A 13,906-nucleotide genomic window follows, 5' to 3' on the forward strand; every position below is an offset into this window, starting at 1 on the left:
CTGCCACTGTACCATCAAGCGCAGCTACTGTGCCCCATCAATTGCCACCACTGTGCCCCATCAATTGCCACCACTGTGCCCCATCAATTGCCGCCACTGTGCCCCATCAATTGCCGCCACTGTGCCCCATGAATTGCTGCCACTGTGCCCCATCAATTGCCGCCACTGTTCCCCATCAATTGCCGCCACTGTGCCCCATCAATTGCTGCCACTGTGCCCAATCAATTGCTGCCACTGTGCCCCATCAATTGCTGCCACTGTGCCCCATCAATTGCCGCTACTGTGCCCCATCAATTGCCGCTACTGTGCCCCATCAATTGCCGCTACTGTGCCCCATCAATTGCTGCCACTGTGCCCCATCAATTGCCGCTACTGTGCCCCATCAATTGCCGCTACTGTGCCCCATCAATTGCTGCTACTGTGCCCCATCAATTGCCGCCAGTGTGCGCATCAATAGCCGCCACTGTGGCCATCAATTGCTACCACTGTGCCCATCAATTGCCACTGTGCCCCATCAATTGCCGCCACTGTGCCCCATCAATTGCTGCCACTGTGCCCCATCAATTGCTGCCACTGTGCTCCATCAATTGCTGCCACTGTGCCCCATCAAATGCCGCCAGTGGGCCCATCAATTGCTGCTACTGTGCCCCATCAATTTGCCGCTACTGTGCCCCATCAACTGCCGCCACTGTGCCCCATCAATTGCTGCCACTGTGCCCCATCAATTGCTGCTACTGTGCCCCATCAATTGCCGCCAGTGTGCGCATCAATAGCTGCCACTGTGGCCATCAATTGCTACCACTGTGCCCATCAATTGCCACTGTGCCCCATCAATTGCCGCCACTGTGCCCCATCAATTGCTGCTATTGTGCCCCATCAACTGCCGCCACTGTGCCCCATCAATTGCCGCTACTGTGCCCCATCAATTGCTGCTACTGTGCCCCATCAATTGCCGCCAGTGTGCGCATCAATAGCCGCCACTGTGGCCATCAATTGCTACCACTGTGCCCATCAATTGCCACTGTGCCCCATCAATTGCCGCCACTGTGCCCCATCAATTGCTGCCACTGTGCCCCATCAATTGCTGCCACTGTGCTCCATCAATTGCTGCCACTGTGCCCCATCAAATGCCGCCAGTGGGCCCATCAATTGCTGCTACTGTGCCCCATCAATTTGCCGCTACTGTGCCCCATCAATTGCTGCCACTGTGCCCCATCAATTGCCGCTACTGTGCCCCATAAATTGCCGCTACTGTGCCCCATAAATTGCCGCTACTGTGCCCCATCAATTGCTGCCACTGTGCCCCATCAATTGCTGCCACTGTGCCCCATCAATTGCTGCCACTGTGCCCCATCAATTGCTGCCACTGTGCCCCATCAATTGCTGCCACTGTGCCCCATCAATTGCCGCCACTGTGCCCCATCAATTGCCGCTACTGTGCCCCATCAATTGCCGCTACTGTGCCCCATCAATTGCCGCTACTGTGCCCCATAAATTGCTGCTACTGTGCCCCATCAATTGCTGCCGCTGTGCCCCATCAATTGCCGCTACTGTGCCCCATCAATTGCCGCTACTGTGCCCCATCAATTGCTGCTACTGTGCCCCATCAATTGCCGCCAGTGTGCGCATCAATAGCCGCCACTGTGGCCATCCATTGCTACCACTGTGCCCATCAATTGCCACTGTGCCCCATCAATTGCCGCCACTGTGCCCCATCAATTTCTGCCACTGTGCCCCATCAAATGCCGCCAGTGGGCCCATCAATTGCCACTACTGTGCCCCATCAGATTGCCATTACTGTGCACGGCACTTACCTGTCTCGGGGTCACGGCGCTATCCTCCACGATCCGAGTCCTCGATGTCTTCTACCGTCCCATCCTCTGCTATGATTGGACGCCTGATAGGCGTCCATTCACAGCGCCGGTCGCTTCAGCCAATCAGGTGACGGGTAACCAGACCCGAGTACCTGATTGGCTGAGAGGCGGGTCAGTGCTAGGGAAGCGATTTATTCGCTTCCCTAACACAACACTTAGTAAAACAGCGAACGCCCAGCATTGCACCCGCTGTTTACCATTTTGGAAGCCTATTCGAGCCCACGGCTCTAATCAGACGCTTCCAAAAACACCCCTGCCGATGTAATTCAGATGCCCGGCGCCGGACACCTGAATAGGGGGCGGCAGCGGCGACAATAGATAGATTCTTGCATTGCATGGTGATCCACAGGTGCAGGAGAGAGGGGGCGGCGCTCCTGCGCCCTTCATGGACGCACCACCACAAGGGGTTTTGAAGAAGCACAATGTATGTGTGAAACGTCGTCACCCCCTCGGTCCGTCGTATTAGCCCTGGCGGAAGTCTTTCAATAAACCTGTTGGACGGAATGTTGGGGTGCAGCCAATTTTTCTCACTTGGTCTTCATGTTCGCGGTTGCGGGCCGCAGCTTGCGCCCAGCCCTTCCTTCTTGGTGGATTGTTATACTCACCTGGAGCAGCGATCTGTTCCGTCTCTCCACTTTACTGGGGGTACCACAAACATACAGGAACCGGCCTCCATCTAAAATCAACAAGAAAGAAGATTTAGGTGATGGACGCATTTTGCCCACAACAGGAATGAGTGGAAGAGTTTCCTCCACCGCCATGGACCCCTGTTAAGGGCAAAATGTGTCAGGCTGGAGACATTCCCACCTTTTCCATACATTCTTGATCTTTGGAATTCAACGGTGGTGAGAAGACTTACTTCTTCCTTGTTGTGAAATCAGCCCAAAGAGGAGAAAATTCCCATCCTAAAAAGGTGTCCCAAATGGGAGGGGGGCAGGGCCGGTGCAAGGATTTTTGACAACTCAGGCGAAGGTGCATTTTGACGAAGCGGCGCCCACGCACGCACAGGGCACAACACATCAGGGTACAGTGCACATGAGGGCACAGAGTACAGTGCCCACAGTGAACTTCAGGGCATAGCACATCAGGGTACGGCACACCAGACCACATCAGGGTAAAGGGCACAGCACATCAGGACACCGGTCACAGTACATCAGGGTACAGCACACCAAGCCACATCAGGGCACATGACATTGAGGCACAGCAGACTGGGGCACGGGACATCAGGGCACGGGACATCAGGACACATGGCACACATCAGGGCATATTGGCGCACATCAGGGCATATTGTCACACATCGGGGCATATTGTCACACATCGGGCATATTGGAGCACAATGGGGCATATTGGAGCACAATGGGGCATATTGGAGCACATCAGGGCATATTGGAGCACAATGGGGCATATTGGAGCACATCGGGGCATATTGGAGCACATCGGGGGATATTGGAGCACATCGGGGCATATTGGAGCACATCAGGGTATATTGTCACACATCGGGGCATATTGTCACACATCGGGCATATTGGAGCCACACATCGGGGCATATTGGAGCACAATGGGGCATATTGGGGCATATTGGAGCACATCAGGGCATATTGGAGCACAATGGGGCATATTGAAGCACATTGGAGCACATCGGGCATATTGGAGCACATCGGGGGATATTGGAGCACATCGGGGCATATTGGAGCACATCAGGGCATATTGTCACACATCGGGGCATATTGTCACACATCGGGGCATATTGTCACACATCGGGGCATATTGTCACACATTGGGGCATATTGGAGCACATCGGGGCATATTGAAGCACATCGGGGCATATTGGAGCACATCGGGGGATATTGGCACACATCGGGGGATATTGGAGCACATCGGGGCACTTGGCACACATCGGGCATATTGGAGCACATTGGGGAATATTGGAGCACATTGGGGCATATTGGCGCATATCGGGGCATATTGGAGCACATTGGGACATATTGGAGCACATCGGGGCATATTGGAGCACATTGGGACATATTGGAGCACATTGGGGCATATTGCCACACATTGGGGCATATTATCACACATCGGGGCATATTGTCGCACATCGGGGCATATTGGAGCACATGAGGGCATATTGCCACACATCGGGGCATATTATCACACATCGGGGCATATTGTCGCACATCGGGGCATATTGTCGCACATCGGGGCATATTGTCGCACAATGGGGCATATTGGAGCACAATGGGGCATATTGGAGCACATTTGGGCATATTGGAGCACATCGGGGCATATTGGAGCACAATGGGGCATATTGGAGCACATTTGGGCATATTGGAGCACATCGGGGCATATTGGAGCACATTGGGGCATATTGGAGCACATTGGGGCATATTGGAGCACATTGGGGCACAGCGTTTACCTAGCAGCCAGTATGCAGGAAGCATCTGTGATATGTTCTCTCTCATGTCACTCGGCTCCCCGGCGGCCCCTCCTCTCTTCTCGTCCATCCCAGATGATGTCACAAGCAAATGGGGATGAACTAGAAGAGAGGGGGGGCCGCCGGGGCAGCGTGACATGAGAGAGAACTTATCACACACACTGCCAGTGTGGCTGCAGCGCTCCCCTCCCTCCCTCCTCCTCCTCTACACTTCACCGCCGTCGCCGCGTAGCCAAGACAGATGAGACAGACAGTGAGACTGTCTGTCACACACACACACACACACACTGACCTAGCGCCGGCCCTGGTCTTACCATCCGCAGCGGCAGCCCTGAGCCCACAGTCTCTACGATCGAGTTTTCTGCCCTGTTCCCCTGGCGGCGCTGGCGCCGTAAGGCAAGTGCCCATGTTGCCTTGCGCTAGCCCTGGGGGGTGTCCTTACTTCTTGCTCTGGTTACATACAGTTGTGTTCAGAATAACAGAAGGGTGACCAGGAGAAGATGCTTTGCAAAATTGGGTTATAAATGCACAAGATGTAAAACGAATAATATACATAAGTATTTTGTATTTGGATGTATACAGAAGAAAATAATAAAGATCAATAAAATGTTGGGACTCGGCCAGGTAACAAGTCCCGCTCCGAACAAAGTTTGTCTCTTGTTGGTTCCGGACAATAAACCAAACTCAACCCATCTCAGTTTCTGCTAAATACGGTACAGAGCTCCCAGATTTCAAGGGATTGTCCCTCATTGTAAACAAAGTCCCTCTGTCCCTCCACATTTGTCCCTCATTTTTGGTCTGATCTATAGAGTGGTATATAAAATGCACTTTTTATCTATCCAAAAGTATTCCCCCGGTGCTAAACCTTTCATCGAATTTCTAAATTGCTGCATTTGTAAATTCAAATCCATAGACACACCCCTAAACCTTGTGGACAGCCTTCCTATAGACACACCCCTAAACCTTGTGGATAGACCTTCCCATAGACACACCCCTAAACTTTGTGGACAGCCTTCCCATAGACACACCCCTAAACCTTGTGGATAGACCTTCCCATAGACACACCCCTACACCTTGTGGACAGCCTTCCCATAGACACACCCCTAAACCTTGTGGACGGCCTTCCCATAGACACACCCCTAAACCTTGTGGATAGACCTTCCCATAGACACACCCCTAAACTTTGTGGACGGCCTTCCCATAGACACACCCCTAAACCTTGTGGACAGCCTTCCCATAGACACACCCCTAAACCTTGTGGACGGCCTTCCCATAAACACACCCCTAAACCTTGTGGACGGCCTTCCCATAGACACACCCCTAAACCTTGTGGACAGCCTTCCCATAGACACACCCCTAAACCTTGTGGACGGCCTTCCCATAGACACACCCCTAAACCTTGTGGACAGCCTTCCCATAGACACCCTCCTAAACCTTGTGGACAGCCTTCCCATAGACACCCTCCTAAACCTTGTGGATAGACCTTCCCATAGACACACCCCTAAATCTTGTGGACGGCCTCCCCATAGACACACCCCTAAACCTTGTGGACAGCCTTCCCATAGACACACCCCTAATCCTTGTGGACGGCCTTCCCATAGACACACCCCTAAACCTTGTGGACGGCCTTCCCATAGACACACCCCTAAACCTTGTGGACCGCCTCCCCATAGACACACCCCTAAACCTTGTGGACGGCCTTCCCATAGACACACCCCTAAACCTTGTGGATAGACCTTCCCATAGACACACCCCTAAACTTTGTGGACAGCCTTCCCATAGACACACCCCTAAACCTTGTGGATGGCCTTCCCATAGACACACCCCTAAACCTTGTGGACGGCCTTCCCATAGACACACCCCTAAACCTTGTGGACGGCCTTCCCATAGACACACCTCTAAACCTTGTGGACGGCCTTCCCATAGACACACCCCTAAACCTTGTGGACGGCCTTCCCATAGACACACCCCTAAACCTTGTGGATAGACCTTCCCATAGACACACCCTCCTAAACCTTATGGACGGCCTTCCCATAGACACACCCCTAAACCTTGTGGGCGGCCTTCCCATAGACACACCCCTAATCCTTGTGGACGGCCTTCCCATAGACACACCCCTAATCCTTGTGGACGGCCTTCCCAGAAGAGGTGAAGCTGTTATAGCTGCAAAGGGCGGAGCCAACTCAATATTCAACCCTACGGACTGAGACTGGGATGCCATTAAAGTTCATGGGCCAGATTCACGTAGCGCAGCGGATCTATAGATCCGCTCGATCTACGTGAATTAAGATCCGCTCCCGCAAGTTTAGGAGGCAAGTGGCTAATTCACAAACAACTTACCTCCAAACTTGCGACGGCGGATCCTAAATCCCCCGGCGGAATTCAAATTCCGCGGCTAGGGGAGTGTACTATTTAAATCAGGCGCGTTCCCGCGCCGATTTAAATGCGCAGGCGCCGTCCGCGAAATTTCCCGGCGTGCATTGCTCCCACTGACGTCGCTAGGACGTCAGTGGTTTCGACGCTTACGTAAACGACGTCCGTCCGTATTCGAGAACGACTTACGCAAACGACGTTAAAAAATTCAAATTCGACGCGGGAAGGCCGGCTATACTTAACATTGGCTGCGCCTGATAAAAGAAGGGGTAAGTATACGACGGGTACGCCGCTACGGAAACGTCGTAAGAACACTGCGTCGGGTCCGCGTACGTTCGTGAATTTGCGTATCTCGCTGATTTACATATTATTTATCGTAAATCAGCGGGAACGCCCCCGGCGCCATTTTTAAATTGAAAAAAAGATCCGACAGTGTAACACAGTGTAACACTGTCGGATCTAGCCCTATCTATGCGTATGTGATTCTATGAATGAGGCGCATAGATAGGACCAGTGTAAGTCAGAGATACGATGGGGGATCAGGAGATATCAGGAGATAATACACCGGAGTATCTCTTTGTGAATCTGGCCCCATGTGTGTGTAAAGGCCGGCGTCCCAATACTTTTGGTAGTATAGTGCAGGGCTCGACGAAATCCGGACGCCAGGTCGCAATTGGGACTAGAATTAGCGACCTGGGGAAGGAATCATAGGCCTGCGCGGCGGGGGAGGTGGGGGCGCACAGAGACACAGGATACAACATCTGTGATCTGGCGCCATCTTGTGGTGGCCGATGCCATGACAGGACTAATGGAGCTTCCCCATCTCCTTCCCTCTAGTTGGAACCCCCAAACATTATATATATTTTTTATTCTAACACCCTAGAGTAGGGGTCTCCAAACCTTGTAAAGGGCCAATTTACTGTCCTTCAGACTTTAGGGGGGGCCGGACTGTATCTATTGGGAATAGAAAAGGTCCTGACGTCAGTGGGAAAAGTAACGCCCCATCATTTGTTTCAGTGGGCATAATTGTGCCCCATATTCGGTGTCATTGGGAGGAATCGTGCCCCATTGTTGGTATCAGTGGATGAGATAGTGCCCTAAGGGCCGGATAAAAGCAAGCAAAGGGCCACATCTGGCCCCCGGGCCACCGTTTGGAGAGCACTGCCCTAGAGAATAAAAATGGCGGTGGTTGCAATACTTTCTGTCACGCCGTATTTGCGCAGCGGTCTTACAAGCGCACTTTTTTTTTTTTTTTTTAAATACTTTTTTTTAATAAAAAAACAGTAAAGTTATCCCAATTTTTTTTTTATATTGTGAAAGATATGGAATGTAAACATCTCTTGTAATAGAAAAAAGCATGACAGGTCCTCTTTAATAGGAGATCAAAAAAACTTCACATCTCATATTTGGACTAAAATGCAATAATAAAAAAAAAATAATAATTCAACGTCATTTAAAAAAAAAAAAGTCCCTTTAACCACTTCAGCCCCGGACCATTTGGCTGCCCAATGACCGGGCCACTTTTTGCGATTCGGCGCTGCGTCGCTTTAACTGACAATTGCGCGGTCGTGCGACGTGGCTCCCAAACAAAACCGACGTCCTTTTTTTCCCCACAAATAGAGCGTTCTTTTGGTGGTATTTGATCACCTCTGCGTTTTTTTAATTTTTTGCGCTATAAACAAAAATAGAGCGGCAATTTTGAAAAAAAAAAAACACAATGGCCCAGATTCAGCTAGGGGCGCGCACTGTTACGGCGGCGCAGCGTACCGTTTTTACGCTACGCCTCCGTAAATTACTGGAGCTACGCTTCATTCACGAAGCATTTGCTCCGTAATTTGCGGCGGCATTTCGTAAAAGGGGCCGGCGTAAGCGCGCGTAATTTAAATGATCCCGTAGGGGTGCGGATCATTTAAATTAGGCGCATTCCCGCGCCGAACGTACTGCGCATGCTCCGTCGGGAAAATTTCCCGACATGCATTGCGGTAAATGACGGCGCAAGGACGTCATTGGCTTCGACGTGAACGTAAATGGCGTCCAGCGCCATTCACGAACGAGTTACGCAAACGACGCAAGTTTTGAAAATCGCGACGCGGGAACGACGTCCATACTTACCACTGGCTGCGCCTCCTAATAGCAGGAGCAGCCTTACGGCGAAAACGACGTACGCAAACGACGTAAAAAACGAGCGCCGGCCGTGCGGTTAGTATGCAATTTGCATACTCTACGCTGACAACTACGGGTGCGCCACCTAGCGGCCAGCGTCAGATTGCACCCTAAGATACGACGGCATAAGAGACTTATGCCAGTCGTATCTTAAGGCTACAGTCGGCGTATCGAGCTTTCTGAATACAGAAAGTCGATACGCCGGCGCTACTTAGCAATTACGCTGCGTATCTATGGATACGCAGGCGTAATTGCTTGCTGAATCTACCCCAATATATATATTTTTTTTAAATATCCCAATTTAAAAAAATAAAATATATTTTTTTTCCTCAGTTTTGGCCGATACGTATTCTTCTTCTACATATTTTTGGTATAAAAAAAATGCAATAAGCGTTTATTGATTAGTTTGCGCTAAAGTTATGACGTTTACAAAATAGGGGATAGTTTTATGGCATTTTTATTATTATTATTTTTTAATACTAGTAATGGCGGCGATCAGCAATTTTTATCGTGACTGTGACATTGCGGCGGACACTTTTGACACTATTTTCAGACCATTGTCATTTATACAGCGACCAGTGCTATAAAATGCACTGATTACTGTATAAATGACACTGGCAGGGAAGGGGGTTAAACACTAGGGGGCGAGGAAAGGGTTAAGTGTGTCCTAGGGAGTGATTCTAACTGTGAGTGGGCTGGGCTACAAGTGACAGTGATCACCGCTCCCAATGACAGGGAGCAGTAGATCAGTGTCCTGTCACTAGGCAGAACAGGGAAATGCTTTTTTATCGTGACTGCGACATTGCGGCGGACACTTTTGACGCTATTTTGGGACCATTGTCATTTATACAGCGATCAGTGCTATAAAAAAAATCCACTGATTACTGTGAAAATAACACTGGCAGTGAAGAGGTTAACCACTAGGGGGGAGCTGAAGTGTGTCCTAGGGAGAGATTCTAACTGTTAGGGGGGGGCGTGGCTATGGGTATCAAGTCACTGATCTCTGCTCCCGATCACAGGGAGCAGAGATCAGTGTCCTGTCACTAGGAAGAACAGGGAAATGCCGTGTTTATATGGGCATCTCCCTGTTCTTCCTCTCCCGAGCGCAATCGCGGGCCACCTGGGAACTCGATCGAGTTCCCGGGACCCGCGGGCGCACTCACAAGGCACGCGGCGGGCGCGCGCACGTGCGCCTGCTGGGCGGCAAATTCAAAGGGACGTGCAGGTACGCCCATTTTCCTGCCCGTGCCATTCTGCCGACGTATATTGTTGCGCGGCGGGCGGGAAGCGGTTAAGAGCATTGGGCGGAAGTGACGTCCTGACGTCGCTTCCGCCATGCTATGATATGGGGACAGGTGGGGGGTCTTCTTCCCCCTCACTACTCTCCATTCCCAGGCAGGGACAGCATCCGATCGCCTCCGCCGCTGCCGACAGCTCTGGTATGCGGAGGGCAGGGGGGACCCTCTCTCCCGCCGCCGATAAAAGTGATCTTGCGGTGAATCCGCCACAGAGACCACTCCACAAAAATATTCCTGCAGTTTCTTTTAACCACTTAAGCCCCGGACCAATATGCTGCTAAATGCCCAAAGGCGTTTTTACAATTCGGCACTGCGTCGCTTTAACAGACAATTGCGCGCTCGTGCGACGTGGCTCCCAAACAAAATTGGCGTCCTTTTTTTCCCGCAAATAGAGCTTTCTTTCGGTGGTATTTGATCACCTCTGCGGTTTTTATTTTTTGCGCTATAAACAAAAATAGAGCGACAATTTTGAAAAAAATGCAATATTTTTTTACCTTTTGCTATAATAAATATCCCCCAAAAATATATAAAAACATTTTTTTCCTCAGTTTAGGCCGATACGTATTCTTCTACGTATTTTTGGTAAAAAAAAAAACGCAATAATCGTTTATCGATTGGTTTGCGCAAAATTTATAGCGTTTACAAAATAGGGGATAGTTTTATTGCATTTTTATTAATTATTTTTTTTTTTACTACTAATGGCGGCGATCAGCGATTTTTTTCGTGACTGCGACATTATGGCGGACACTTCGGACAATTTTGACACATTTTTGGGACCATTGTCATGTTCACAGCAAAAAATCCATTTAAATTGCATTGTTTATTGTGAAAATGACAGTTGCAGTTTGGGAGTTAACCACAGGGGGCGCTGTAGGAGTTAGGGTTCACCTAGTGTGTGTTTACAACTGTAGGGGGGTGTGGCTGTAGGACTGACGTCATCGATCGAGTCTCCCCTATAAAAGGGATCACTCGATCGATGCAGCGCCACAGTGAAGCACGGGGAAGCCGTGTTTACACACGGCTCTCCCCGTTCTTCAGCCTCGGGGAGCGATCGCGACAGAGCGTCTATAAACGAATAGCCGCGCCGTCGTCCCGGATCGCTCCCCGCGGGAATCCGACCACCGCACGCAGCGGAGGGGGTCCCGATCGAACCCCCCACCCGCTAGAAGGCAAGGACGTATATATACGCCCATCTGCCTGTCCGTGCCATTCTGCGGACGTAAATAGTCGTGCGGCGGGCGTTAAGGGGTTAAAAAGGTAATTTTTTTTTTCCTCAGTTTAGGACGATACGTATTCTTCTACATATTTTTGGTGGACACTTTTGACACATTTTTGGGACCGTTGTCATTTACACAGCGATCGGTGCTATAAAAATGCTCCGATTACTGTGAAAATAACACTGGTAGAGAAGGGGTTAACCACTAGGGGGCGATCAAGGGGTTAAATGTGTTCCCTAACTGTAGGGGGGAGGGGATGGTCATGGGGCACTCACACCGGCTCCATCAATGCAGCCCATCAGTGCCACCCATCAGTGCCCATCACTGCCACCTATCAGTGCCACCTATCAATGCCTACCAGTGCCACCTGTCAATGCCCACCAGTGCCACCCATCAGTGCCACCTTATCAGGGCCTATCAATGCAGCCTTATCGGTGCCCATCAGTGCAGCCCTTCAGTGCCACCCATCAGTGCCCATCACTGCCACCTATCAGTGCCCCTTCTCAGTGCCACCTATCAGTGCCTATCAATGCAGCCCATCAGTGCCTATCAGTGCAGCCCACCACTGCCGCCTCATCAGCGTACATCAATGAAGAAGAAAAATTACCCGTTTGCAAAATTTTATAACAAAATATTTAAAAAAAAATTAAAAAAATGTGGTCTTTTTATTTTTTTTTTTAAAAAAATAAAAAACCGCCGAGGTGATCGAATGCCACCAAAAGAAATCTCTATTTGTAGGGAAAAAAATATATAAAAAAATGTCATTTTGGGTACAGCGTTGTCATTCAAAGTGCGTCAGCGCTGAAAGCCGAAAATAGGCCCTGGCAGGAGGCGGGGTTTAAGTGCCCCGGTAAGCAAGCGGTTAAATTTGTAAACAAAAAGTTCCAGAAAAGGGGGAGGGGTCAGTGAGCGGTTAGGATCCTCGGTGCTCCGGCGACAAATAGTTGGGCTTATGGTCAAGGCCGTCTTTGATATTGATTGGAAACATTTTCTTGGGCCCCTCCCGAGTCAACTATTTTCAGGCTCAAAGGGGAAGCTGCTTTGGGCCCCACAACAATGACTGGGCCCCGGGGCAGCAGCCCCTTTGGGCCCTCCAGAGTCAATTATTTTCAGGCAGTGTAGGCTCAAAAGGGGCAGCTGCTTTGGGCCCCACAACAATGACTGGGCCCCAGGGCAGCAGCCCCTTTGGGCCCTCCAGAGTCAACTATTTTCAGGCAGTGTAGGCTCAAAAGGGGCAGCTGCTTTGGGCCCCACAATAATGACTGGGCCCCCGGGACAGCAGCCCCTTTGGGCCCTCCAGAGTCAACTATTTTCAGGCAGTGTAGGCTCAAAAGGGGCAGCTGCTTTGGGCCCCACAACAATGACTGGGCCCCGGGGCAGCAGCCCCTTTGGGCCCTCCAGAGTCAACTATTTTCAGGCAGTGTAGGCTCAAAAGGGGCAGCTGCTTTGGGCCCCACAACAATGACTGGGCCCCGGGGCAGTAGCCCCTTTGGGCCCTCCCGAGTCAACTATTTGAGTCAGTGTAGGCTCAAAGGGGCAGCTGCTTTGGGCCCCACAACAATGACTGGCCCCGGGGCAGCAGCCCCTTTGGGCCCTCCAGAGTCAACTATTTTCAGGCAGTGAAGGCTCAAAAGGGGCAGCTGCTTTGGGCCCCACAACAATGACTGGGCCCCGGGGCAGCAGCCCCTTTGGGCCCTCCAGAGTTAACTATTTTCAGGCAGTGTAGGCTCGAAAGGGGCAGCTGCTTTGGGCCCCACAACAATGACTGGGCCCCCGGGGCAGCAGCCCCTTTGGGCCCTCCAGAGTCAACTATTTTCAGGCAGTGTAGGCTCAAAAGGGGCAGCTGCTTTGGGCCCCACAACAATGACTGGGCCCCAGGGCAGCAGCCCCTTTGGGCCCTCCAGAGTCAACTATTTTCAGGCAGTGTAGGCTCAAAAGGGGCAGCTGCTTTGGGCCCCACAACAATGACTGGGCCCCCGGGACAGCAGCCCCTTTGGGCCCTCCAGAGTCAACTATTTTCAGGCAGTGTAGGCTCAAAAGGGGCAGCTGCTTTGGGCCCCACAACAATGACTGGGCCCCGGGGCAGCAGCCCCTTTGGGCCCTCCAGAGTCAACTATTTTCAGGCAGTGTAGGCTCAAAAGGGGCAGCTGCTTTGGGCCCCACAACAATGACTGGGCCCCGGGGCAGCAGCCCCTTTGGGCCCTCCAGAGTCAACTATTTTCAGGCAGTGAAGGCTCAAAAGGGGCAGCTGCTTTGGGCCCCACAACAATGACTGGGCCCCGGGGGAGCAGCCCCTTTGGGCCCTCCCGAGTCAACTATTTTCAGGCTCAAAGGGGGAGCTGCTTTGGGCCCCACAACAATGACTGGGCCCGGGGCAGCAGCCCCTTTTGCCCTGCCATAAAGATGGCCCTGCTTACGGTTACAGTCTCCAGCTGGCAGTTGCTGCAGCACCTGGTTACGTCTTGCCGAGTATTATAAATGAAATACAAAACACGTTCCATATGTAAAGCCCTATGTAAATGATTGGTGACGATCAATACCTGCAATAAG

Source organism: Rana temporaria, chromosome 8 (genome assembly GCF_905171775.1).
Source record: "Rana temporaria chromosome 8, aRanTem1.1, whole genome shotgun sequence".
Classification (NCBI taxonomy): domain Eukaryota; kingdom Metazoa; phylum Chordata; class Amphibia; order Anura; family Ranidae; genus Rana; species Rana temporaria.